Source organism: Lagopus muta, chromosome W (assembly GCF_023343835.1).
Source record: "Lagopus muta isolate bLagMut1 chromosome W, bLagMut1 primary, whole genome shotgun sequence".
Taxonomy (NCBI): domain Eukaryota; kingdom Metazoa; phylum Chordata; class Aves; order Galliformes; family Phasianidae; genus Lagopus; species Lagopus muta.
The window spans coordinates 5,427,223-5,454,361 of record NC_064471.1 but is presented as its reverse complement, the minus strand read 5'-3'; the positions used below and the strand labels follow the sequence as shown (position 1 = coordinate 5,454,361).

Genomic DNA, 27,139 nt, shown 5'->3' with positions numbered 1-27,139 from the left:
TGCTGTAATGTACAGGGATAGGTAGCTGGGATTGGGGCAGTGATACTTTAATGCCCCGTACACTACATGATGTTTTGATGTGGAATACTGAAATCCAGAAACAAAAAAACAAAAACAAAAACATAGAACCATGACATTCCACCCCTTTGTTGCATTGCCTCCTGCGGTACTGACCTAAAACCAGGCCAGGACCAAATGACTGCACGCACACACCAATATGATGAACAGCAAAATGGCGTTTATTACACGTGAACTCTAGCTTATATAACCTATGTGCTTCGTCTACGCCCCTAAGGCACGTGCCACACATCAATCATAGAGCAGGGAGAGGGCCTATTGCGTCACATCCCGTGGGGGGGTCTCTCAGTCTCGCAGTTGCTGACAACATCTCCCCCTCTCCAAGCTCAAGAAAGTCTACTACAACTCGAGAGGACCTAACCACGTACACCCCGAAATCCCCGCATTGCGCCTATACATGCCATTGTCCTCTCGGTTAAGCCTTGCCCCGTTACATCCCGATTCGCAGAATAATCCTACCCTAATAACCCTATAACCTATTAACCTAATGACAACCTATTAACTTAATAATCCTAAACGTGAGTTCTACATAAAACTATATATTGCATTCTTAGATGATGCTGATTTGTTCGTCTTAGCATTTGCCATACGAGTCATTTGTCTCAACATACACTATACTTATATATGTGTAATATACCTATGTACCTAGTATGACTATATACTTATATACCTATATGCCTATATGTATAATATGACTATAAGCACTAAGCGTATTAATGTTAGACCTAATGCAACTATAACTGAATATAGAATAGAGTTAAACAGAGTTAAACATTCCCGTCGTATTGATGAACCATCCCAGAAGCACTTCCCATCAGTGGTGTTCCCCATCCTTCTTCTCTCTCTAAGACGTGGTGTCTCTCTCTCTTGTGTCGTGGTGAACAGCAATGAAGACTTTCTGTCCACTGCCTCTGATGTGTTTTAGCAGTTGGTACCTCGTTAGCATGAACACCTTTCTTTTGTGGGTAAGCTGTTCAGGAGCGACTCCTTCTCTTGTTCTTTTGGCGATTTTGTCTGTTGTCTGGGCCTTCCCAGGAGTCAATGCTGTAAAGGGAAGACTTATGTTCCAGTTAGTTCCTTGCTGATGTCTGGCCTAATTTTTCGCGACGGTATCCATACTATTTTTCCCGTTTCGCAATGTTTTACTGCTGCATAGCCTCTTCCCCATACCAGAATCATCCAGCCCGCCTCCCATTCTCCACTGTCTGCTTTTATTTTTACTGGAGGCCCTTCGCTCAAGACTTTGGGCTGCCAATGTTTCTGTACAGGGCTTCTACTGCAATCTCCACGTTCAAAGTGATTCAATGAGTAAATGGCTTCAGATAGAATCTCTGCTTGTCTTTTAACAGGAATTGCACTCTGATACCCTTCCTCCTCACCTAGGACGCGTAACTTTTCCTTGAGGAGGCGATTGGCACGTTCTACAATTGCTTGTCCCTGAGAGTTGCCAGGGATTCCTGTGGAATGAGATATCCCCCAAGCTGTTAGCCATTCCTGGGTCGATTTTGAGATGAAGCAAGACCCATTATCTGTTTTTATCTGGCCGGGCAACCCCATTGCGGCTATTGCAGTGGCCCAATGACTCTGTGCTGCGGTCGAATTGCACTTTGTATGTTGAGTGACTGATATCATAGAAGAAGCTGTATCTACAGTAACGGCGAGCCATGGACGAGGGGCCATACGGGGTTCCCATGTGAAGTCCGTCTGCCAGATTTGCAATGGCTTTAAGCCACGGGGGTTAACACCTGCACCAATAGTTGGGGCAGAATTGCAATATGGACATGCCTGAACTACATTACGAGCTGTTGGCAAGGGAATAGAACAGGTTCGTGCCAAAGCCTTGGCACCTATATGAAGAGATGCATGAAGATCATGCGCAGTTCTGACAGTGAAGCATGACGTGCCTGCAATCTTGTCAGCAACTGCATTACCCATTGTAAAAAACCCTGGAACCTCTGAATGACTGCGGACATGTAGTATAGCCACGGGAGCTGAGCGAGAGGCCAACGCTTCTTCTAACAATCCGGCTGCTGTAGTACTCGGATGTCCTTCTTGACCCATGCGTGCAAGCAGCTTAGCTGCAAAAGCAGAGTCAGTAACTACATTGCATGGAATTTCTTGCCATAAACGAAGTGCTATTGTTACAGCCATAACTTCCAATATTTGTACGCTAACTGTCCGGTCACAAAAAATAGCTGAGCTCCACTTATTGTCTGAGTTTTGCCATACTACAGCTCCTTGTCCAGTAGATGAGGAGGCATCTGTGAACAAGGTAGGCCCTTCCAGAGGGGAAGTTTGAACGCGGCATCGGAGGGAAACATGGAGGGGTTTTGCTAGCTCAAAGATAGGCAGAGAGTCAGTATATTCAATTGCACCTCCATAGCCCTGTAAAGCTGTAAAAAGGATATCTGGAAGTGGTTGTGTATCACGAAATGAGCTCTGTAGATATATTGCATCAGGTTCTTTTGCAAAGGCTCGCAATGACAGCAATCGAGATTTCTTAAGCAACATTGCTAGAATCTCAAGCCAGGAAGTATAGGCTCGTGTGGGCTGTACGGAAAACAGCCACCATAGAGGTCGGGGCTTAGCATCAAGGGAATGACCTATCACTGCCGTTGCACCCGCCTCACATCTCGTTACTGCTACCTCGAGAGCCCGATCAGGGTCCCATCTCGTTAGGAATGCTCTCATACAATTCTGTAGGATTTCATGCCATGCGGCAGTCATCTCTGGAGTAAGTTTCCTAGGCTCCCTCGGGTTTGATCCCTTAAGCTGATCATGAAAGGGTTTCATAAGCCAAGGTGGGATTCCCAAAGCCCCTCGAATCCACTGGATTGCCCCTACTAACTTCTGCACATCCCACAGGATGGTAATATGGGGACGAATATCAAGGCTGATCGGTCGTACCATCTCCGGGCCAAACTTATACCCGAGATATTCAATTCCTGGTCCCCTCTGAGTTTTTTGCTCGGAGATAACAAAACCGGCCGCAGTCAAGGCTTCTGTTACTCGATCTTCTAACATATACAAGCCTAAATAACAAGGGGCTGCAATAACTGATGTGATGTTATCAATGCTAAACAATTAAAGTCTACGATACTGGTAAAGTTATAGACAAAGAGATATTAGAGATAACTGATTACTGATTAGAGTGATTGCTGATAGCTCTAGTGGCACTATCTATGAGTATGAAATTACAAAGATCCTTATACAAACATAACCTTTCCCAGTGTATACCAATATTGTCTCAGGTACCTGTTGGAATGTACCTCAAAAATGACAAACATTCTATTCAATATCAAGGCAGATGTCTCAAGCCTTGAGAGCATTGCTCTCACAAGCAAATTCTTGTTGCTTGTTCTCCAGGCCTCAATCTGGCCACCTGTCCCTGAAGGGAACCCATTCTGATGCCCACAATGTATACTGCACTGGCTTAAAAACCATGCGCATCAGATTCATTACATCACGAGGAAAGAGAAGACCTGATGCTGTCAGGACTTCTAATGCATTTAAAGCAAGGAGTGATTTCAATCCCTGTTTCTCTACACAATCTATCAGGTGTGTGATGTCTTTCAGATTGAGGGGTACCCCTTCTGGGATTCTGTTATTGTTCCCTACTACCAGGAAGATCTCCAGTACTTTTCCTTCCTCTATCAGGCTAGATCTAAACTTTCCACAATCTGTTAGTGCATCTCTCTTAACTCCTAAATGCAAATTCACCTCTCTCCTTTCACTATCCTTTTCAGTCACAGCTGGAAGCTGCGGGCTCCGCACCCCTCCCCTCAGACCCATCTCTCTTTGATCATGCACTGACTGTTGTAGAGGCTTCTGATTGGTTGCATACGCACTCAATCTTGTAAAGGGATGTGTGGGTCGAATCAGTGGGTCTGAATGCTGTGGTAGGGAGTGGGTCCGGAGACTCTCGTCATTTTGTCTTTCTCCTACGGGTGCAACCTGAGCAGACAGCGCTGCCCACACGCCATCTACTCCTTCAGGCGCGATCAGGGTGGACAGTGCTGGCCGGACGTTATCATCTGAGCGCCTGTAAGTTACATCGCTTCCCTTTCTCTTTGCTGTTTTTTCTTCTACCGCCTCTCTAACTTTTGACCAATCCGTACCCGAGCCTTGCCCGCAGTCCCCACCCCCCTGGGTGTTACTGCATTCCACCTCCAGAGAAGAGACAGCAAGTGTCCCATCCCAGCTCACTTCTTTCCCTGCCCCCGCAGGTGGTATTAGATTACACAGAGAAGGATACAGCGGTTGTCTTGGATACGGCTGGGGAGTTTCAACGACCTTGGATTCCTGCACTTGGCCGGTGTTGCATGATAAAAGCGCAGACAGTTTAGCGCAGTCTTCTTCTACTTGTTTATGCGAAGCTGAAGCCGAGGGGGGAGCGAAGGGGGGTGCTGAAGGTGCGGACGAGATGTTAGTCGCCATAGCTGAGGGCATATTTGCGGTGTTCTCTTCCTCAGGGGACCTGCAAGAAAGGATGCTTCCCGCGCCACTTCTCTCGGTGTTAGTAAATTCCAAACCCATCATAACGCATGCAGTTTCAGGAATTCTATCTTCTTCTCTAGCGGCTTTAAGAGCCCCAAGAATTAACCCCCAGATTTTTAGCTCCGCTGCTTTTTGCTCCTCTATCGCACGCTGCGCAAGCGTGGATGTAAACTGATCCCATTTATCAGGATCTAAAATGTCCTGAGAGGAGGGAAGATTCCACTCCTTTTCCAGGCGAATAAGTACAACTGAAATGTCCTTCTTAGAAGGGGCATTCCTGCTGTGATAGTCCTTACAGAACTGAAGGACCAACTTAATAACTTGATCCATCACCAGCGCGGCACTGATGTCCCGAATTCGAGAGCGACCTGCCACCAACCACAGGCTATCACCACCCCCGAACTTCCACAGCAGCCAGCTGCTGCAGGCACGCCCTTAGGCGAAATACCGCAACACCACGGTCTTCCACGGCCAACCCATAATTACCTCATTACGGCATTGGAAATTCTGCAGGCTCGCAGGAGACTTTAACCCAAGTTGGCTTCTCATGCAAGGGGGATCCTCACAAGTGGGTTCCGCACTGGTTCCTCACACGGGGCACCAATGTTGCATTGCCTCCTGCGGTACTGACCTAAAACCAGGCCAGGACCAAATGACTGCACGCACACACCAATATGATGAACAGCAAAATGGCGTTTATTACACGTGAACTCTAGCTTATATAACCTATGTGCTTCGTCTACGCCCCTAAGGCACGTGCCACACATCAATCATAGAGCAGGGAGAGGGCCTATCGCGTCACATCCCGTGGGGGGGTCTCTCAGTCTCGCAGTTGCTGACAACACCCCTTATTCTACATCGTTACATCATGCTTAAAATATATATACATATATACAAGCAAACAAAAAATGATTAAAATGCATTACACACATATGGCTATATACATATACATAGAATTAGTAACTGCACTCCCCCGGCATCAAGTTTCCCTGTGGTACACACTGAATATCCCCATTCTTCTGCATCACCCACCAAGTGGATCCTGGTCCCTGGGCAAAAACTGTACCACAGAGAGGTTTGCCCTTTCCAGAAGCTGGAAGAACCCAAACTGCCTTTCCTAACATGTTCTTTACATGTACAACAGGGACTTTATCTCCCTCTACGGTATGTAGGGAACTGGATTGGTTAGGACCATCACGATTGATAGATCCTCTGGTATTGACTAACCAGGTGGCTTCTGCCAAATGCTTCTCCCAGTGCTTAAATGTTCCGCCACCCAGTGCTTTTAGCATTGTTTTTAACAATCCATTGTATCATTCAATTTTACCAGAGGCTGGTGCATGATAGGGAATATGGTAAATCCACTCAATGCCGTGATCTTTGGCCCAAGTATTTACAAGAGAATTTTTGAAATGAGTCCCATTATCTGACTCAATCCTTTCTGGGGTGCCATGTCGCCACAGGACTTGTTTCTCAAGACCTAATATGGTGTTTCGGGCGGTAGCATGGGGTACTGCATATGTTTCAAGCCACCCAGTGGTTGCCTCCACCATAGTAAGTACATAATGCTTGCCATTGCGAGATCGTGGCAAGGTGATATAATCAACCTGCCATGCCTCCCCATATTTGTACTTTTGCCATCGCCCTTCCTCCCAGAGGGGTTTCATCCTCTTGGCTTGTTTGATGATGGCACATGTTTCACAGTTATGAATAACCTGTGCAATGGCATCCATAGTTAAGTCCACCCCTCGGTCTCTGGCCCATTTGTATGTTGCATCTCTCCCTTGATGACCTGAGGTCTCATGGGCCCACCGAGCCAGAAATAATTCACCCTTGTTCTGCCAGTCCAGGTCTATTTGAGCCACCTCAATTCTGGCAGCTCGATCTACCTGATGGTTATTTTGCTGTTCTTCAGTAGCCCGACTCTTGGGCACATGAGCATCTACATGGCGCACCTTTACAACCATAGTCTTTGTTCGGGCAGCAATGTCTTTCCACAGTTCAGCAGCCCAAATAGGTTTACCACTTCTTTGCCAGTTATTTTGCTCCCACTGCTGTAACCACCCCCATAAGGCATTTGCTACCATCCATGAGTCAGTGTAAAGATAGAGCATTGGCCACCTCTCCCGTTCAGCGACATCTAAGGCCAGTTGGACAGCCTTTACCTCTGCAAATTGGCTCGATTCTCCTTTCCCTTCGGTGGCCTCTGCAACTTGTCGTGTGGGGCTCCACACAGCAGATTTCCATCTGCGATGCTTCCCCACAATACGACACGATCCATCTGTGAACAGGGCATATTTCTTTTCATTCTCTGATAGTTCATTGTATGGTGGGGCCTCTTTAGCATGAGCTACTTCTTCTCCTGGTGGTGTTCCAAACTTTTTACCTTCAGGCCAGTCCATGATGACCTCTAGGATTCCTGGACGGCTGAGGTTCCCCATCCGTGCTCGTTGTGTAATCAGTGCAATCCACTTGCTCCAGGTGGCATCAGTAGCATGATGGGTGGAGGGAACCTTTCCTTTAAACATCCAGTTCAGCACTGGCAGTCGAGGTGCCAGAAGGAGCTGTGTGTCAGTACCGACTACTTCAGAAGCAGCCCGAACCCCCTCATAAGCAGCTAAGATCTCCTTCTCAGTTGGAGTGTAGCCCTCTTCCGACCCCCTGTAGGCTCGACTCCAGAATCCCAGGGGTCGGCCTCGGGTCTCTCCTGAGGCTCTTTGCCACAAACTCCAAGTGGGACCGTTCTCTCCAGCAGCAGTATAGAGGACGTTCTTTACATCCTGTCCCATCCGTACTGGCCCTAGGGCCACGGCACGGGCTATCTCCTGTTTAATCTGTTCAAAAGCCTGCTGCTGCTCAGGGCCCCATGTAAACTCATTTCTCATTCGCGTCACATAATAAAGGGGGCTTACAATGAGGCTGTAGTTTGGAACATGCATTCTCCAAAAGCCCACTGCACCCAGAAAAGATTGTGTCTCTCTTTTGCTAGTGGGTGGAGACATGGCAGTGATTTTGTCGATCACGTCTGTCGGGATGTGACGACGGCCATCTTGCCACTTTATACCTAGGAACTGAATTTCCTGGGCAGGTCCTTTCACTTTGCTTCGCTTAATAGCAAAACCAGCACTCAGAAGAATTTGGATTATTTGCTCTCCTTTCGTGAAGACGACTTCTGCTGTATCGCCCCACACAATGATGTCATCAATGTACTGCAGGTGCTCAGGAGCACTGCCCTGTTCCAATACAGTTTGGATCAACCCATGGCAAATGGTCGGGCTGTGTTTCCACCCCTGGGGCAAACGGTTCCAGGTATACTGAACGCCCCTCCATGTGAAAGCAAACTGTGGCTTACATTCTTTGGCCAAAGGAATAGAAAAGAAGGCATTAGCAATGTCAATGGTGGCATACCATTTGGCCGCTTTTGACTCCAGTTCATATTGGAGTTCTAACATGTCCGGCACAGCAGCACTCAGTGGGGGTGTGACTTCATTCAGGCCACGGTAGTCCACCGTCAGCCTCCATTCTCCACTGGCTTTACGCACTGGCCATATGGGGCTGTTAAAAGGCGAGTGAGTTTTGCTGATCACTCCCTGACTCTCTAGTTGGAGAATTAACTTATGAATGGGGAGCAAAGAATCCCTGTTGGTGCGGTACTGCCGCCTGTGCACCGTTTTTGTGGCAATCGGTACCTGTTGCTCTTTTACTCGCAGCAGCCCCACAACAGACGGATCTTCTGACAGGCCAGGCAGAACAGACAGCTGCTTAATGTTGTCTGTGTCCACAGCAGCTATTCCAAAGGCCCATCGATACCCCTTAGGATCCTTGAAATGCCCCCTTCTGAGATAATCAATACCTAGTATACATGGAGCCCCTGGGCCCGTCACAATAGGATGCTTTTGCCAGTCCTTACCAGTGAGGCTTATCTCAGCCTCCAACACAGTCAATTCTTGAGAGCCCCCGGTCACTCCAGAAATATGGATTGATTCTGTCCCTTCATGACTCGAGGGCATCAGAGTGCACTGTGCACCAGTGTTCACCAGGGCCTTATATTTCAGTGGTTCTGATGTGCCAGGCCATCGAATCCACACAGTCCAATATACTCTATTATCCCTTTCCCCCCCCTGACTGAGGGCAGGGCCCCCCTATTCATTACCTGTGGTAACTGGAGCAACTGCACTGGTGGTTGATCTGCCTTGTAATTCTTTCACCCGTGCTCGCAGTACAGGAGTAGGTTCACGGTGCCACTTCCTCATGTCTTCTCCATGGTCACGTAGGTAATACCATAGGACAATTCGCGGTGTATTATCCCTTACTTGAGCTGGAGAGCGTTTGCCTCTAACAGCTGAGATTTTTGATGGTGCACGTGAGAAGGAAGGTTCATCGTCTTTAATTAGGTGGGCTCGCATAAATTTCATCATCTCCTTCACCTCCTTCGCTAGACTCATTTGATTATCCTGATCTTCATCAAGCGTTTCTGATACTGCTACAGGTTTGTCACGGTTAATCAGTTGAGACACTTGCTCCGTCATTTTTGATATAGCAGCAACAGCAGCATGAATTGGGGACAGCAATTGTTCGTAGTTTTGGAGCGTAACAATTAATTCATAAACTAAGGGCGTTCTCTGTTGTTCCTGGTATCTGTCACACGCTGATGTTAGTGTAGCGGCGTATTTGTCCGGCGCTGTTGTCACGATTTTCTGCCATATCTCAGGTGTCGTCCTCACCTTTTCAGGGTCGCGGTTTTGTTGTGGGTGGTTAGGAACAAAGTTAGGGTCATACAGCATTTCCACCACGCCTATTTCCCTCAAATACTGGATACCCTTTTCCACTGTATCCCATTTTTTCATCGCAATCTTCAAGCCATTTTTGAAGGGATACTTTTCCTTCACGGCTATTAACACTCGTTCCCAGAGGGAGGCAGCCTCATCCGAACACCGACTAATTCCTCTATCAATAGCTGGATCTCTGGCAATGGCACCCAGTTGGCGAGCTTCATTACCATCCAGAGACAAGCTATGGGCTCCACTGTCCCAACAGCAAACCAACCAGGAAACAAGACTTTCATTCGGGCGCCGTGTAAACTCCTTTCTGGAACCTTGGATTTCAGTCATCTTTAGAGGCCGGCGAGTAGTAATAGAGACTTCCTCTTCATCACTCTCTTCTGCATGTCTCTTAGTTTTCGCTTTTGCCTTTCGCGATGGTGGTGGTTCTGAGGAGGGCCCCTCGCCTGGATCTTCCTCCTCCTCCTCCTCTTCTTCTCTTTTTCGTTCAAGACGCGAAGACACTCGTTTCCATTTCTTGCCCTCCACAGGAGCAACCGGTATTGTTACTGGTGTCTCCTGTGATTGAGTAGATTTGACTTGGGGATTTTCCCCTTTGGCTTGAACCTCAGCTCGGAAACTCTCTCTCTCCCGAATGGTATTTTCCCTCTGCTCTTAGAGAGCTTCGAGAGGAGGAGAAAAAAAAGAAAAAAAAAAGGCACTACCCAGACTAAGTAGTGCTCAAAGTTTACAAATATCCCAGAACACTGGCAGTACGCCTAATCTTTCAAGGTCAGGTTTTCCAGCACAGAAACCTGAACTACTGATAATGCTCCCTAACGAAGCTCTCTAAGAGCAGAGGGAAAAAGAGATTCGTTCTAAAAGCTAAAAAGCAGTCGTGCCCCACGTTGGGCGCCAAAAATCTGTCACGGAGTTGACCAGATCAATCTATGTCCGTAACAGGGGCGACAGGCCTCTGCCCTCCCCCCCCACCCCAGTCCCACAAAAATGGGAAGGAAGGAAGGGAGGAAAAGAGCAGCGGCAGCAATCTATGGAGGAAAACTTATTTTACTATAATATTGGAATACATGATGTTTTGATGTGGAATACTGAAACCCAGAAACAAAAAAACAAAAACAAAAACATAGAACCATGACACAAGTCAAACTGGAGAACTCAGAAACCTGACTTAGAAATCAATTTACATTTGTTTAGATATATATGCATGTGGGAACATCCAGACTGTGGCAGAGCAACCATTTCAGAAAGGAAAATGCCCAAACACAAATTCCCTCTCCCTAAAAATTCTAAATAAATGTTTTTTGCTTCAGTTAATCTTGCTCCCTGTTGGCTTGTTGCATTCACTGTTATTTCTGCTTTACCGGAAAAAAAAAAATTCACAATCCTTTTGGTACTGATTACATTGATATGTTTAACACAACGTAAAAACAACTATGAAGCATCCAAGAAAAGGACACTCTTCCTTACTCTCCAGCTTCTGACAAAACAACTTAATTTTTCTGTGGACTACGGAGAGCAGAGACAGACAAGACCAGACCAAATGTCCAAGGGTATCCCAGTACATGTGTTATTCACCTTCACCTGTGAAAGACATCAAAGTTATTTAACAAGTGTTCCAAATGTTCCAAAAGAACTTCGGAACGTTCTTCCACCTTAAAACATTTTTTTTCCAAGGATGAATTTTCAGTATAATATTATTTACCTCTCAGGCTCTGTTCCTGAAGGCCTCTTAACACTTCCCAGACACTTCTCTTTCCTCCGCTAGTCCTGCTTTCAGCTAGAGATCCTCCACAAGACATTGAATTCAGGAAGTGCCTGATATGAAACATACCATTTCTTATGCTGCCTTTTGTGTACCTGTATGTAGGGAGGAATTATTCCTGTGCTCAAGAATTTTTCTGATTTTGGCATTCTTGCAAGCTCACCAGACTGTAAGAAAAGTTGCAGAAAAAGAGCAATCATGAGGAGAAGACAGAGATTTTATTCAATAAGGTGCTGGCAAGAATAGAAGACAGAAGTCATTCTAAATGTGTATTCAGGGTTGAATGTTGTTGTCAAACTAGATAACTGTGCAGAAAAGTACATCAGTATGTGGAATTTCCAGCATCAGTCTAGTGAAAGAGGTATCATTCTCAAGTTTAGTATGCAGTGTATGTGATCCATGCTGGAAGAATAAATTCACTCAAGTACACCCTTAAGTATATTGCCTTCTGGGATACTAGGAGCAAGTGTTATGTAAGCAAAAGAGCTCTTAAGGAAAACAAAAACAACCAAGCACTCTGGTTATTTCATTTCTAGTAGTCAATTTCAATTTTTATCATAAAAGGAAATAAATTCGTCTGAGGTACATTGAAAGGCCACTTAAAATTTCAAAGGTTTCGTGCATCACTAAGTTATGGTGTGGAATAAAATGACATGACTTCAAGAGGTTGTATTCAGGAGGTTTTATCCATAAGCTAGCAATTTCAGTTCATCCTCTACTCCAATTCCTCAGAATTTTCTCTCTTCTATACAGCTTTTATATTTTTTTAAAAAGTGTCCAGTAGTGAAATCCCTCTGGCTTTCCAAGATAATTCTGTGTAACAAAACTTCATAGGTTAGTTCAGAGCCTGAAAAATAACGTTTATTTTACATTAAAGCTGTCATAACCTACCTATTCGTTAGCATCTGGTTGAAAAAGACCTCCAAGATCATCTTCTCCAACCATCAACCCATACTCACCACACCTGCTGAATCACATCCCTCAGTGCCACATCTCCCCTCTTCTTCAACACCTCCAGGGATGGTGACTCCACCACCTTCCCAAGCAGCCCATTCCAGTGCCCTCTCCTGGTGCAACCTGAGCCCATCACCTCTCATCCTATCGCTATTACCTGGGAGAAGTTGTCCTCTACTTTGTTACAAAATCCCTCCAGGTAGCGGTACACTATGATTTAAAATTCTTCCTTTCTTTGGTATTTACAAACGTAGCATTTTAAAGAGAGAAAAATCATATCTCTTTGCTTTCATTTTGCTAAATGCAACAAGTTTCCTTGCAGTGTTGTACAGAAATGTTTGAAGCCTATGTCAAATACTAGTATAGGTGAAATAAATAAAAATGGCTGAAGTACTTAGAAGTAGACTAGGCACGTGTTGACAGAGACAAAAAATGACCAAGTTAAAAACAAGCTGTCCACCTACTCTAGAACTGTTCTACCCCACATAGATCATTACCTGAGTTTGGTGTTCATAATAAAAGATTACTGTGATGTCAAGTAAGCAACTGGGAAAACTTGGGATGATCATTTCATTCTGCAATGATTTTCTACCTCTACTGTAATATTGAGAAATCAATACACCTCTTATTCTCAAAGGTGACAGACTTCAGAAAAAAAGAAGTCAAAGCACTTAAGAACACCTGATGTGGTTTGACGCAAGGTAAATTAACATTAAGTGATCCAGAATGAGAAATAAATTGCTCCAAATCACAGACTACCTATATTTTTACTTCACGAGTCAAGTGGAATGCTGCTCTTACACATTTTTCACAGCTGTGAAGAAAACAAACCGAAGAAAGGGGAAGAATTACTATAGCAAAAGGATAGTAATTTCTTCCTGTTAATGTTCCAGAATATCATGTTGAAGAGAGCAAAACTGCTGCTCAGATGCCTGAATTAGTGGAAAAACTCTCTCTCATTTTAAGCACTTATTTGAAATCTATTTCCAGATATGATAATGAAGAGGGCTTTTATGTAGCTATTTCTGAACATTGTGTAAATCTAGTAAAAGTGAACAAAAGAAGTATTAAGGATTTAGCTTTATTTCATCTAATGCATATACTGCAAAAGAACTTGATTTTTAAAAAATGGGAAGTACCAGCATAAGCTCCTTTCCCCAGCCAAAACAATCCCAAGGGAAACGCTACTGACAAACGTACCCCTCAGTCATGGCTTAAACATCAGCATCCAAAGTGTTATTTTGAAAGAAACCAACAAAAACATGATCCATTTCTGATTATTTTTCAGGAGAGAATTTCAACTCACGGTAATCATAATCTGCTTTTCAATGTAGAAATATTATTTGCTTGGTTATTATGCTCATAAGAAATAAATCCTTGTGTACGTTGAGGAAGATAGCTTTTGTAATTGTTTATGTGGAAATCAAAATAGCATACACACGGCTCACATAGTGCATTATGTAAAGTTGCTTATATGCCAAGGGAAGCAAAAGGCGTGATTCTTTCTGCTACCAGCTCACAGTCCAGCACAGTAAAAAGCACTGCCAAATCACACAAGTGAATAAACTCAATGTGCTCTATGCTTGAGAGCAAACTACTGTCTAAACCACGGTCTTTATTTGCTCAGCTAGCAAGCTGCATAGCAAGGTCCGCACTTGTGATTTTATTTTTTTTTATCATATATACGCTATGAGAAAACTTTATGTTAACAGTACCTCAGAACTGAAGTCTACACTGCACAAGCTGGGAATGACTTTTCCTTCCCAGCCTAGTTTTACCACAACAGATCTGAGCAAGGACTAAACTTAAGAGAGGTATGGGAACTGTTGAGTCATGGCCTGAACCACTCATTGAGTACCTGGGGAAAGGATGGGGTCAGCCTTGGGAGCGCAAGCAAAGGCAATTCAGCTGAGTGACCAGAAGGGGTGAAGCCTGGCTGAACCTAGACCTCATTACAGGCTGACGGCCAAACTGTGGAAGGTGCTCTGGTTGGAGATGCCTTCTTAGTGGAGCTTTCCCCTCTGCAAACCTACAACCTTCTGATACAGGTGAGCAATCTTCCCTTCCTACATGGCACCTTTCTATCACGCCGGTCCTTCTGTCATCACACCTCTGTTCTATCTCCTTTCCCATTGTAATCTGTCCAATTCCTACAGGGGACAATTAAGCAGATTTGAAGGCTTTTTGTCACGTCTGCTGCTCACAAAAAATGCTGCTCTAGTTGAGACTCACCTGGCACCAAGTGGTAGCATCAGGCATGCGCTCTCTGTAGCCTAAAATTTTAATGTATTCCTGATGACTACAATTACACAGGTGGGAGCAGAGTCAGGATTAAAGACACTGGGAAGGTACCAAAGGTACTGATTCGTTTTACAACAAAATGCGGATGGAAAAGAAATAGAGCACTGTTGCAAAGTCCCTTAAACATTTGTGAAAGTTCAAATCCTGAAGTCTCTCCTTTTCCAGAAAGTGTTTTAGAGAATTTTACAAGGAAAAGGTCAAATTCAAGCTGAAGCCTATTGCGGATAGTTGTAAACGTGCTCCTGCGTGGATGGCATAGATTAAATGAGTTCTGCTAAGGCCGCATTTTAAATAAACAGATTGTTAAGGAAAAGGTACCTGAGGAGGGAGGAATAAAATGAACAATGCTACAAAAAAACATCTATATCTGCTTCGCTGTGTACAAGAATAATCTTGCCTGCACATGATTGAAACAAATGCCAGCCAACAGTACAAATTTAGTTCATTTAGAGTCTTGATTTTAGGTGAACATGCATTAATTTAAAATTCCAATTCAGATGAGCTTCTGAGTAGGCTAATCTGACAATGCAGAAAGTCCTTGAAAGAACCTTTTCCCTCCAGGAAACGTAACTGCAACTTCGACTCAGCTCACCAGCCTCAGCGACTCTGCAGTTAGAGGATATTGGATACTGTCAAAGATAACATCAGAAAGCAGGCAAGCTTTCAGTCAAGTCAGTATTTTCAGGACATCAAAAACAATGTTTAAAACTAAAAGCTCCACCTCTTAGAACTACACAATGACTGTATGGGAGACAACCATAGTAGTAGTGGTTTACCAGTCTGCTTACCAGTTCTGCCTATTTACTGAAGTTCTGCAATACACTTCAGCAAGGAGGTCCAGGGACACTTAATTTCTCTGTATGCCAACTGTATCACGTCTCTTCAAGAAGAAACTTCAGATACTTAAAATGAACTAAAGACCTCCACACAGATATCTGAAATGACTTATTTGCATTATTCTATATGAAATCAGTCAGATATTGCTTTGAGCTTGTAGAGTATTTGGCAATTTTAGTGTAACAATATCTCTTCATACCAGCTTTAGACAAGCCATGTACAGTTCTCTTTCAGATTTTTTTGTTGTTGTTACTTATTTTGCGTATTTTAACCAAATAACCACATTATTACCAACTCCTAAGAATATTCTCTATCATCTGGCCTCTAGTCTTTCAGTTCCCAACATTACACGGTGTACAAGTACTCCTCAGAAACAGACTGCTAACGCAAATATTTATGGGACTATGGTATTTTTTATGCTTTACATCTGCTGCATTAATTCCGCAGAGTTTTATCTCACAAAATTAATACAGAAATAGACTAACTTTAAATCTATGAGTAAAATCAACTCTTTACCTCCCTATGCACAAAGGAAGGACATAATGAGTATGACAGTGCAGCACAGATAAAGCACCCTTTTCCTGCTTACGTCATCTAACCAGACCATGAATGGGAAAAGGGAAAATATCTTCTTCTTATATACCATTTATAATAATGATACTTCTAGGGACATACTATCTGAATACATCTGAGCAGAAAACAGATTTTGGAAATGAAATTTGTTCAATTACTACAAACATTCTAGCTTGCACAACTAATATGATACAAATCTAAAAAAAAAAGTGTCAGTTAAAAACAAACTACGTAAGTCCTGGTAAAAACACAACATCGTAGATGCTTTATGTTTTTAGCTTAGTATCAGAATATTGAAGCTTGTAATGGAACAGTAATTTCAGCACCAGTGTTAGGGCTGTTAGGAAGCAGCAACCATGAATGTAACCATCAATGTGAACTTTAACAGCTGAAATAATTCCAAACAGCGTTATCAACTTTCACCCTCTCTACCTTGGTCGGAAGGACTGTGCCCAAGACTTGAAATAAATCCTGTCCCAAGTGCCAGAAAAGAGACTGAAACAGGTGAAAAAAAAAAGCCTAAATGCAAACAGACATCCAGGAAGGATGTCACAAATTGCTGTTTAAAATTCAGAATCGTTTCTCAGCAAAGAAGGAACACTGACAAGAATAAAAGCCTGAGGGAGAGCATGCCATGACAGATTTTTAACTCCTCAATGGTAGTGAACAAGTCCAGGGTTCTGCTGAAATAATTAGGACTATGAATGCATTCAAGTAGATGTTTGTTTTTTTTTTTCTTTGTTACTGTTGATATGTACAGGTCCTTAACTCAGGCAACAAGTATAAGGTCTCTACATACGATCAACAAATTCTTTGCATGATTTGTTTCTAGACGTAGCTGTTACACACCCCTGAAATAAAGGGCTGGACTTTTTAATCCCGACATCGTTAGGAATTCAGATGCCTGATATTTTCAACCTACTAAGACTTTCGAGACCAACTTCTGAGGGACTTGATCAGAGCTTATCCAGAGCTTACATCTTGAAGAACAGATGTAAGAATTTCTTAATAGCATCAGAAAGTATATTAGCAGAAAAAGAACAATAATCATTCAGTATTTCCTATTTGTGATTCTACAGGGACACAGAGGCACAATCTTTCCTTACAAACTACCAAGTGACCACCTGATTTCAAAAGCAAACCAACCACTCTGGATACAGGTGATCAGGACTTGTCAGGAGCTTCCTGGGGAAACAAATGCCATCGTTGTCCATGTTCTCCCTCCTCATTTTTCACCGCAGCTTTTAGTGCTGAGCATGATACCATGTGATACAGGACATCCCTTTGGTCAGTCCATGTCAACTGTGCTGGTTTTGTCCCTTCCCAGCTCCTTGTGCACCCCCCAGCCCCATGCTGGCAGTGCAACACAAGGAAGACAAATGCTTTTGCCTCTGTGCAAGCACTGCTTGGCAACATCTCAATATTGGTGTGCTGTCGCCTCTATTTTAAACAAAATCCAAAACATAGCATTATACAAGCCTCTAGTAAGAAAATTAACTCAATGCCAGCCAAAACCACGAAAGGCTTCTAAACAGTTTAGCTGTACTTTTGACCTCTTGACTTTTTTTTACCCATCATCATTTTATCCCTTCACTCAAGCGATTACTCAGCAAAAAATAGAACTCTACGCGGTGCTTGAGCTGAACTTCAACTGAGTGATGTGGTTATACCAGTTATATTATTAGGTACATGTATTACTATACAATAAATGCTTATAGAAGCTTTTTTTTTTTTTTTTTTTCATTGCTTTTACTCCTAGTTAAGAGCATACAGCAGTTATGTGAACCAACTGGAAATATATGTTATGTTTTTCTCAGGATCAGTGAAGTAACATTCCTCAAACAGCTTTGAAGTTTCAAGTGAGCAACATGTATCTGAACTAAGCCATACAGCTCTGCTTGAGGAATAAGAAATTAACTTTAGAAAAGCACAAAGTTACGGCTTCATGCACATGGTTTAAAACACAATGATAAGGCAAGTGTTGCAAACAAACACCAAAGACAGCATCAAATAACGCAAGTAGAAATCTCTTACTGGTTCTTTCAGGCCTTTGAACAATCCTAGTCTTCTTGTTCTGAATTCCGCTTTCATGAAGTGCCTTAAACCAGTCTCTCAACCTGTTTGCGATCTCCCTAAATTCCAGGTCACTGCAAACTGAAAAACAAAATGTGAAATGTTCAACTTTTTTTTTTCCCCTGCATGCTAAATAGAACTCTTCAAATTAATTATACTTAAAGTAAAACATGTAAAACAATACAGACACATACATTCCAGACTTTGCTTTCCTTCATAAAACTCGCTTTCATTACTTAGGTCAGCCCTCACAGCCCAATTAGGGTCCTGAGAAATAAAATTATTACGTAAGTGTAAAAATATTTGTGTGTAAAGATGCATGAAATGTATCTATAAACTGATTAAGTCATTTGCAATCTACTGCAAAGAACTGAAACAGCCCTAGCAAGATATTCTCACATCTTACTCTAGAAGGCTGCGTCATGAATCCAGGACAGCTTTTTTGAGGTCCATTTCTACATTCAGCGGGCAATGGTACAGTAAGCCCTACCACAAGATGTTGGACATGTATACAGTTAATGCAGGAACACTCCCCTCGCTTTTCTACATTGAAACGTGAAGAAAAAGAAACGGTGTTGACAGAGAAGGTGCTTCAAGAATGCCATGAAAGCTTATGTGATTGAATTCAGTTTTAAAAGCAAAAGATCGTGAACACTTACCTGCAAAAGGCAACAGACCTTGGTGACTGAAAGGATGGTTTCTTTGATGAGAAACAGCAAAGACAGAGAAAGCACACAAAACTAAAGAGACAATCTGCAGCAACAAGAGCAAATGTAGCAGAGAGCAAGAGATAAGCAGCAGACTGGCTTGAGGACTGTACAGTAATGGCAGTACTGAGGACTGCAGAAGAAACAGATAACACAGCTTTGCATGGATGAGACCTGTTCCTTCACTATCAAGCTGCTGGAGAAGATGGCAAAGAGAATGTGTGCTTGGAGATGTCCCTTCCAGAAGTCTGCCCTTCCATTTTCAACTGTTTGACAATAACTGGGTATACATTTCCCTCATCAACAGGTATAATTTCCAAGCGATATCAGCACAAACCCGTGCAAGGGGAAGTTCAGACCGAACACCAGTAACTGACTAAGCTACAACCTGAGGCATCAAGGCTCCACAGCAATGATCTTGAAAGTAAATCTCTCGTTCAGCTTGCCTTTCCTTTATCGTTGTCCCAGTTTTGTCAGTATTGCACATCACGCAACAGGCTGTTTGGGTGTAAAGGCACAGTGCGCTGCAGAGCTATGCTTCTCTAGCAACCTCATGTAAGTTCTCACTCTCCGAGAAGATACACTGGAATGTACTGCATTTTCCAAGAGGCTCCCCATGATTTCCAATTCTGCGTAATTTATTTTTGGGGTGTTTCGATTTACAACTCTTATTTATTCTGTATTATCTCACATTCCTGTCAATAAATTAGCTTCTCCTATCTCACTTTTTTCTTCCTATTCCTTCCGCCTCCTTTCTCTGGAGGAGAGGAAGAGAGAAGTATTGCGTGATCATCTCTTAGAACTGCTACAATTATGTAGCAATCTATAGTTCTTGGTGACATAACTTTCAGCACACTTCAATAAATTAAATAACACCTATTTTATTTGACTAAGATAGAAACAAGTCACCATGCCAGCAACAGAAGGCACCGCTGCACTTTATTTTTAATTTGCCTAAAACTTCTCAAGACTTGGATTCTCTCCACCAAAGATTTAGGTGCAATATATGTGCTGAATATATGCAAATTGATTATCAAAACTTATACCGTGCTTTTTTTCTTGTGCATTAGCACCTACCTGTGTATTTTTTTTTTCCCCTTGGATAATTCAACAGGGCACTAGAGAAAGAATTGTTAATGATCTATGGCCCGTATATTCGAAGATGTCATCCTGTGACATCCGGATGAAAACGATCTCCTGAGCCAAGATCCACCTCATATGTCAAGCTCGTAGGATTTCCATACTGCTATAATGCCATCTTCCCTTTTAAGTCTCGCATCAGCTGACAGGCCAGAATAAAGAATCTGACTTGGAATACTGACTTCTTTAATTTTCCCTTCCATTACATCATAACATGGTCTCCACTAACTACCCTTCCGAGGTTTCGCAGAAAAACTTTCAGAATTGAACCAAACGGACAGCACTTGAGCCTGGCTATTTTGGTCTACCTCTAATTAAGGAGCTCTGGATTTAAGTAAAAAGTTCTATCTCAGTAACATTAACTGAAAGAAGCACATGACAACTGCATGATGGAGAGATGTACAATTTCTCCACTTTCTAGAAGCAGTCAAATAGACATCATTAAGCTAATCCATCTCATAAGTCAATTTAGATGTGAAAATGAAGCATTAGGAAAAGGCAACAGTGCTTCTTTGACTGCTATGTGTAAGATACTGCTCACAGTTTCAGCACCTGACACTTGCCACTGTTGTTTATAATATAACCTAAAATGGCATTTTCTGTGCTCTTGTGAATTGCCTTCCTTTCAAAATGGAATGTACATATGGCACATTTGGGGCATCAGACACATCCTGTATCAGTTCTCAGACTGGGAGCACTCTTTTAACTTCAGTTTCTTACAACCCTCTTCCCAAACTTTGCTTGAAATTTTAAATTACGAGTTCTAGATCAAAATAAAGACTGAGAAAATGATAATCTTTTTGTTGCTGTTGTTAATTTTACAGATTTTGGTATCTTGATCACAGATTATTTCCAAAAATCAAGGCAATGCAAAACAAGCTGATTATAACTGTCATTTGATTATTTTACACCCCATAGCTACTCAAGAGCTGGAGTCAGCTCTCAAACACAGCAGGTAATTACATTTACCCTATTATCAATTTAAATGCACAGTGAATTTTTGGTTCATAACACTTCTAATATGTCAAGTAAAACCAGATGTCTTCTGTAAGTGAAATACACATGAAAGATGCAGCAGAACTACAGTGATATGGACAATTAATAATTTACATAGACAAAGTGTGTTCTTACCAAGCACAAGCTTATAAAAATATCACATATCTTAATATTTGTTTATCACAGGTGCTTTTTTAATCAACCAACATTAATTTATTAACATTTCAGAAGACTACTTCAGCATTTCAGAAATATAAAACAATCTTATGAAAATATATACACTTATATCATACTAAACTAGGGGAAAATAAAAACCAAGGCTACTCTAACATGAGAATTATAACATTTTTTTTAAAACCTTATCAGAAAATGGCATTTTCTCCTCAAAAATGACAAAGCAGAAAAAAAAACAGATTTACAGAAGTATGTAAGGAACACATAAAATCAGTAGAATCAGAACAGGTTGGGAGAAACCACAAAAGATCATCAGGTCCAACACACTGTACTAGGTGGAGAAATCAGATCCTTAGAGTAGCACAGATCATAAATCCCTTTAGGAAAAAGAATATTAGCCACCCAGGCTGACAGACAAATTGAAGATTCTTACTCATTTCTAAAAGCACTTCATCACATTTTGTTCCTGTTTCCACATCCCATGATTGTATGACATATAAGAACCATTCTAAGATTCTAACACGTAAAAAAAAGCAGCAAGATCATCTTGAAAACTGCAAAATAAATTCCCACTCAGCATCAAATCAAGAAGCTTTAGCTTTCCAAGAACATTCAGATTAATAGCACACTTTGAAAAAAAAAATAGTCTAAGAAGTAGCTTTCTGAAGGTCCTGAGGAGAACAAACGTGAGACATCATCACAATTACAAATTTGCAATTCTTTTTCACAGAAGTTGGGCTGCACAAAGTAATCCTAAGGTATGCTTAATTAAAATCATTGTTTTGTAACAAAAATAAAAATAAAAAAAACAGGTATAGTTGCTGAAAACATCTACACTGGTGTGGGGTTTTATTTGTGTCCTGTCTCAGTGCAGTACCAGCCACAGAACTCCAATTTAATCATAACAATTAATGAGAATAAACTTTGCTCTCTCTGCAAAAGAGGATCAGCCTAATGCTTTGTTCACTAAAACACTGCCAATGAAACACGCCTGCTCAAGGTTAAGCTATACCATGAAAAGTTTCATTAATTAATGCTTTCTAGAATATGCTTAGGGACTTTCTGTCCCAGTGATCAGCTTCCTGAGATACCTGCTGCTGAAATTACTATACGCACTGGTATGTACTGATATAAAATAGGTCAAGATGAGGTAACTCAGATTTATTCAGACTATTATTTCATCTGATAGACGGGGAGATGAATCTTTAATGGCGAAAGACAGACAGTAAAGGTTGTAGAAGGTTAGACAGTAATCAGAAAACGCATATTAAATCACACAAATTCACTCAGGAACCTGCCAGGAAGTACTTCTGTTTTTGTCTCATGTCAGTGCAAGGCACTTCTGCTATTCCAATCAATTCCAGCAGCCATTAAGAGAATTAGTATGAGGTAAAATGAAGCCACCAGCTCAGGGGTTACTAGAGCTCCCTATCATCTGAAGTATTAAAAACTGACTGAATTTTAAAAACAACTTACATAGCTAAGCAAAAACATGAAGGGATTTGAAAACTTGTAGATACACAGTCCAGAAATATCTTTATAGTTAACTATTATTTAAACATCACGTGGAACCAACTGTTCCATTTATTTTCACGTACGGTAAATGTTACAACTTGTGTGAACATCTGAATGTATTTTACTGGTTTGAACTCGAATATCATAGAATGGCTTGGGTCGAAGGGGACCTTCTGACACAGCAGAGAAAAAGGTATTTTAACAGTGCATACTTTTCATATAAATAGATACATATATAAAGTTACCTGGAATTCAACAAACGTAAATCATTATCGTATTGAAAAACGCACACTGAAATACTGTTATATTACAGATAAACTTCTGTTAAGAGTCCAAAAGCAATCTGGGAGAAAAATAGAATACATACACCCCATGCTACTAGCATCATTCACAATTGGACAAGGAACCATAAACCTGGAGACAGAAGTTGTGCCTCTATTTACTTTAGGAAGATGTACTTTCACCTGAATTTTCAACATAGCATAACTACTTACAAACTCAGTTCTAAGAACACATCACCTGACAGCTGTGAAGGAAGCCATACAAAATTGAAGGCATTATTAGCATACAGTTTAGTATAAATTTGAGTTTAAAATTGATCCACTGATCTGTCTTCTTCAGAGACCGACAGACACAATTTTTCTGAAGACTTTACAAGATGCAACATAATGCGACTCTCTTCCACTTCCAAATTTGCTAATGGCCAGTTAGTTTAAAAGCTATGGTTTACTGACCAAATGTTTTTATTGGTCAATGGAATTATGTTGTAGCAGACAGAGTAAGCTTTATTTCAGAGTGAGACACGAAGACCCTGCCTTGCAAGAAGGCAGACCTCCAAGATGCAACGTGGCCCTAGAATATCCCATGATGTGGTTCTGTCCACCACGTGACTTCATCACGTATTTCCTGGTACAGTTAGAAGTGCAGAAAAGCTCATACAACCAATTATGCATTCAAGCAGAATTGTAACTAGAGAATCACATAAATGCAAAAATAATCAGAAGTAAATACACACAGTTGATAGAAAACTCGAGAAGCAGGATAACATCTAACACTTCCTCCAGCAAACAAGAAAACACTCCATGAGATAGCTAAATTAAGAATAACTGTGTACTAAAGCAAGACTTACCATCTCAGCTTCTTCAGTGAGTTGGAATCATTACAGATGCTTACAGAATAACTTAGATTGGAAGTGAATTCCAGAAGCATTCAGACTTCTGCGACTCCAAATGTTTTTAGTCAAAAAGCCTTATTGCATCAGGTAGCTCAGGGCAGTGTCCTGACTGATCACTGTGCCATTCACATGAAGGTTCTTCACTCTATGAAGGACTAACTTGCATTAAAAGCAACAGTATGTGACCATCTCATAACGCTATAGGGCTTCCCATTTTTCCAAGGGAAGACTGCTACCATGCATCCAGGATCGCTGGACATCCAGCTACTGGCTACAGCAGCCATTCCAATTCAATTGTGAGAATGCTCACTTAGAACAGTTCGGATCCAGTGCTTGGAGAGTCCAATACTCTATCTACTACCTGGTCATACTACTGTATGCCTGCACAGTCAGTCTGAAATACCTTTGCTGCGCTAATTAAGTGCACATCCAGCACGCGCTTGTAAGAGTATTTCTTTTCAGGAGAGCCGCTCAAGAAAATACAGTAACCCTAATACTGCAGAGCAGTGCTGCCTTTAAACACAGCAGGTATTAAAGTGGATTATCACATAAAGGAGAACCACCTGGAATTGGTGTTCTGTGAGGCTGCCATTCTGCATAGGTTTATGAATTTAAACGTAAAGAACAGATCGTTCAAACTGTGCTCAGACTGAGGGCTAGGTAACCGAACATCTAAGAATACATTTTAAAAGTGGTATGCAAATGGTCTAACAATTCCTGAACAAACAGCAATATTTCTAGCTCTGTCACAAATGGGAAGCATTACGTATGGCAAAAATCGATGTGTTCACTAAAAACAATTTGTCTGAAGGACAAAAAGCCCTTCGAACAAGGGCTGAACAACAGGACAGGCATTTAGGTCAGCTCTTCACAGTCCCATACGTATAACCAGAACTTTATAAATAATGTAAAGTGAAAAACTTTGTATTTATACTTCCATTTGTACAGGATGATGGAGTTTATTAGCCATCTGTTACCTCCAGGGCCCATGATTTTAAGAAGATACCTTGAAATTAACGAATAAAGGCATTCTGATTTCCTTACTATTTAACTAAACATAATGAATTTTCTATTTCACTTAGTCTGTGTTATGAGATAATTAATATAAATGCTGCAGATACCGTATCAGGGAACTGCAGCTGCTTAGTCCTACTGTCTCAAATTAATGTTCCATACAGACATTCTGCTCATGATTATTGTTTTGTAAAATTTAAAATGATTTCAATTAAATTACGTTTTCAAAAAATAAAACTTACATTTCTGTTTCCTCACAGCTTTAAAGACTCCACAGATTGAAATATAATGACCACTTCACAGTGCAGGAAAAACAGTAGTAACATACAGAATTTACATATTAAGGTACTATTTTCCACTTAAAACATACAAGCTTTCTAAAGCATCACAAATAAGACAACAGTACTTTCTTAATCTGTCACAAGTATCATAGCTCTGTTGCATTATCAATTTACTTTCTGAAGACAGTTGTTACATGTGGCCTCCTTTGCTAACTGCCACTAACCTAAAGTGTTGGTTATCATCATGCTCCAGTATTTTGAACAAGTAATTTCTGAGGACAAAGACGATGTTATTAATCTGCAGTTTATGTAGCTATACAACAAAAAACCATCAGACAGCCAGGAGATGTTCCAGTATAACATGCTATATTCTAAGACCTTTTCATTCCCAAATCCAGTATTTTTCATCATTTAAGGCATAACAGGTTTCAAAGGATAGAATATCAATCATCTTAGTAGTGAAAGCTTTCTAGTCAACACTACTCTAACGGTAATGTAGTTTTTAAAATTTAGTTTCAAGTCTCTCTCAAAGCATTACACACCACTGGGAAGAAGTCAGGACATTTTCTTCCTTTCAAGGACAAGACTGACAGGGTCTTATAATGACATTTTTGTATTTGACATAAAGTCATTCCAATCAACAGACAAGGGTAAGAAATGACTGGACAACGACACTATATAGAGAAAACACAAATTCCTACACTGAAAAATCAGAATTTTTCTGAAATCAGATGCATTCTGTGCCTGAAGAGGCTTCAAAGGTCTACCACATTGGGTAGGAGTGGATGTAAAATTGACAGTGTACTTTGATAGAACTGTCCACTGGTTTGCTCTATTCTTCTTGCAAGGAAAGACAGCACAAGTGAACATGAGGCTAAACAATCAACATTATCAACAATAGAAACCTTAACTAAATTCTGTTCTATCATAAAAGAATTTTATATCACATTGGACCTCACTAATGTCAGACAGATTAAGGCTACCATTGCAGCAATTTTGTTGTTTGAGGCCTTCAAAGGCAGATAAAACAAGCTCCTGCCCTACTACTAAAGGAATCCCTTATGCTGACAATATAAAAGTAGGGCCAACTTCCATCACGTGCACCACAAGATGCAAAAATTACTACACTGTACCACCTCACTGAGAACAGAACTGTAGTTAAATAAACGTAATCTGCAGCTTGGACTTCACACAAACTTAGTACTCAGAAGTTGAAGGAGAAATGAAAAAAGCAATGATTTTTTAAAATATATGATTAGTGTACAAATATTCAGAAGGCTCACACATGCAGACACAAAAGACGTTAGCAGAGTGTAATTCCACAGCGGAACCAAATAAAGGACTATAAAACTATTGCTTTTCACCCAGCGTACAGAAAGCAGACCGTGGAGACAGCTATTCCCAGAGGCACACCTGAAAGTGGAATAGATAGTTCATGCAAACAGGGAGTCTGGCAATGAACCCACAGCAAACCAAGGAGAAGAGCAGAGGAGAAAGCCAATGAGCTGCAATATCTGACAGTGCATATACGTCCTTCTGTGACCTCCAGTGCTCCTCCACCTCAAGTCTGTGTCCCAGAAATGGAGACCACATTACATTCAGCGTAAGAAATGCTTACAGAGCAAGCGAGGCATTCATAAAAGATATTCCCTATGGGTGCTCTCTGATTTTAAGGGACAAATTTAACATCATTCTTCAGGGGAGGTACTGATCTGAACTGGCTATCAAAATCAACTGCTTCATTATCTACCAGTTGTGAAATAAATACACAGAAGCTTTCCCTTAGCAAAGCAAGCAATTTTCTACAGAACAGAAAACGAGACTTCCAGAGGCTGGAAACCTTTTTTTCAAAAGCAAAAGTTTTAAGAGGGAGTTAACAAAAAAGAAAAAAATCCACCATTAAATGTTTCCTTCTTTCATTCATATATGTATTTTTTCCCAATCTGTTCTGCCTAGTAGGCTAAGAACCTATAGGTTTTGTCTGAGCACACTGGATTCTAACAACATTGCTGTTTTCCCATCACAGATCAGAGCCCATGCATGTACTTACAGTCAAGTTGAACCTAGCAACAGCACATGCTCTTAGGAAACTTTATATCCTGCCCTTACATTCCCTGTCTGTAAGCAACAAAACAGGATGTTTATATAGCCTTTCCAGTCAAGCTGAATGAAGACTAGAAGTGTCATGGTTTTATGATTTTTGGTCATCAGTATTCCACACCATAACATCATGTAATGCACTGGGGGTGGGGTTTGATATCTGCCAAATGTTCGTCCGTCGG

At 41.5% G+C, this 27,139-nt stretch overlaps 1 protein-coding gene across 2 annotated transcripts in view; it reads right to left on the bottom strand.

The window, feature by feature from the left end:
• Positions 1-218: 218 nt before the first annotated feature.
• The window catches only part of LOC125686432 (uncharacterized), a 261,987-nt gene continuing 235,066 nt past the window's right edge, over positions 219-27,139 (bottom strand). The window contains exon 2 of one of the 2 annotated variants that reach the window (XM_048930403.1): positions 219-1,030. The gene's annotated coding sequence lies outside the window, so the exon portion shown is untranslated. Of the gene's footprint in view, positions 2,025-27,139 lie in introns of both variants that reach the window. The other variant, XM_048930401.1, reaches the window with a different exon arrangement.